Source organism: Bubalus kerabau, chromosome 4, assembly GCF_029407905.1.
Source record: "Bubalus kerabau isolate K-KA32 ecotype Philippines breed swamp buffalo chromosome 4, PCC_UOA_SB_1v2, whole genome shotgun sequence".
In the NCBI taxonomy this organism is placed as follows: Eukaryota; Metazoa; Chordata; class Mammalia; order Artiodactyla; family Bovidae; genus Bubalus; species Bubalus kerabau.
Genome location: NC_073627.1, coordinates 55,740,608 through 55,743,071, shown reverse-complemented (window position 1 = coordinate 55,743,071; position 2,464 = coordinate 55,740,608).

Sequence of the window (2,464 nt, the reverse complement as noted above, 5' to 3'; positions counted from 1 at the left end):
GTGGGGTTTGGAGGTGGGAGGGAGGTTCAAGAGGCAGGGACACATGCACACCTAGGCTGCTTCATGTTGATGTATGGCAGAAGCCAACACAATATTGTAAAGCGATTAACTTCTGATTAAAATTTTTTTTAAAGGAGAAAAAAAGAAGATTACATGTCTATGAAACTACTCAAAATATTATATGGGAAAGGTAGGCTACAAAACAGTATATTCAGAATCTGTGGCAGTTCAGTGGTTAAGACAACATGCTTCCACTGCAGGGGGTGCAGGTTCAATCCCTGGTCGGGGAAGTTCCACATGCCTTGTGGTACAGCCAAAAAAGAAAAGAAAAGAAAAAAACAGTATATGCAATATGAGGCTATTTTTTTTTTGCTTTTTGTTTTTCTTTTAGTTAGTTATAGGTCTAACTATATGACAACATGTTAATAATTATTGGATGAGGGTTTATAGATAACTTTTACTGCATTATGAATATTTTCCCAGATTTTCTAAACTTCCTACATTGAACATACATTCCTTTATAATCATATATATATGTAGCCTTCCAGATCATTATGTGTGGGGATTTCCCTGGTGATCCAGTGGTTAAGACTCTGTGCTTCCATTCCTGGGGACATGGGTTTGATCCCTGGTGGACTCTAGCCAGGGAACTTAAATCCCACATGCCAAGAGGTGCAGACCCTCCCCTGCAAATCATTAGGTATGATTGAAAAGAGGAAAGTGAATATAAGTAGCTTTCCTTCATACTTTTGTCTAACTTAGGCTATTTCAATCCAGTTCCATGAGCATTTTTGTTAACTTCCCATATGCCCATACTGAGATCCTAAAGATGAACAATATGTAGCCCCTCTTCACTCCCTCAAATCAAAGGGCAAGGTGGATTTGAAGCAGCTAGCAAAATAATACAAGGCAGAGTGTGACACTAAAATTAAGGTGTAAGTTGAGGACTCTGAGGCTACCCAGGAAGCAAATGGTTAATTCTCATGGAGGACCCGTCAGAGAAGGCCGCTTTGAAGAGCTGGCTTTCGTGCTGTGCCTTGGAGATGAAAAAGGTTTTAACTGAGGATAAGAGTATTCCCCATCCGAGTGGCAGAGCATAAGAAGAGGCACAGAGGTGAGGACATTGAAGCATATTTGAATGTGGGTGAATGTCCATGATGGCCAGAGTGTGGGGTAGGTGATGGATAATGTAGCCAGATGAAGCTGGAAAGGTGAGGAGAGTGTGCAGTGGAAGGCCTGGCACACCACACCAAGGAATCTACAGAGAAGGCACAAGCTTGAATCTAAAAATAGAATATTAACATTCATTTTTATTTTCTTGACAATTCCAAGAGTTGGGATGGTGAGGTCCACCCGTCCTGCACCAGACCAGCTGCTGGGAAAAGCCAGCTTGGAGTTAAGCATTTGCTACAAAACATTCACAGAGGTTAGAGGTTCAATCCCAGCTTGAAGTAGCAGATTCCTTCTTCCTCCTGATCTCCCTCTAAACCCTTAAGTACAGTGTAGCAGCTAAGTGCCCAGACCTTCGTGCCAGTCAGACCAGGGTACTAATAAATTCCTGCTGTATCTGTTTACAAGCTGGGTGACCTTGGGCGAATTACTTAACCTCTCTGAGTCCCTCATCTAAAATATCACCTTCCTCCTCACTAGATAAAAAATAATAATAATAAATTTTCTTGAACATTTACAATGTCTGGTCCTGTTTTAAGTACTTTTGCACACTTTAGTTCATTTAGTCTTCAGAAAAACCCCAAGGGGCGGGTGTTATTACCATATCTATTTTACAGATGTGGAAACTGAGACACAGGGAGCTCAGAAGTGTTCCCAGGATCCAACAATAAGTAGACCAACAATCAGCCAAGACATGGCCCCAGCCTGTGTCTCTGGAGCCCATGTACTTCACTGTACTCCTGGAGATAATTACAAAAACTAGGGACTTTCCTGGTGGTCCAGTGGTTAGGAATCTGCCTTCCAGCACTTGAGACCCTGTTTATACTCTAGGAAACTGAGACGCAAAGAGATTAAGTAACTTGCCCAAGTTTCTTCACAGAGCCAGGAGAGGAGCTCAGGTGGTCTGGCTGCAAAGTCTGTTCCTTGTCACTCAGATACACTTCATGAATGATGACAATTTAACTTATTGTCATGCATTTCATTCCAAGGGGGCTTCCCTGGTAGCTCAGCTGGTAAAGAATCTGCCTGCACTGCAGAAGACCTGGGTTCGATTCCTGGGTGGGACGATCCCCTGGAGAAGGTAAAGGCTACCCACTCCAGTTTTCTGGCCTGGAGGATTAGTGAGCTGTGTAGTCCATGGGGTCGCAAAGAGTTGGACACAACTGGGCGACTTTCACTTTCATTCCAAGGAGGCCTGCCTGTGATCAATTTCATCCTGATGTTCAGATCTGATTCTCTCCAGGGATGGAGATCCATGGAGGATGTTGGGGATGGGGCAGGATGCATATGCCTG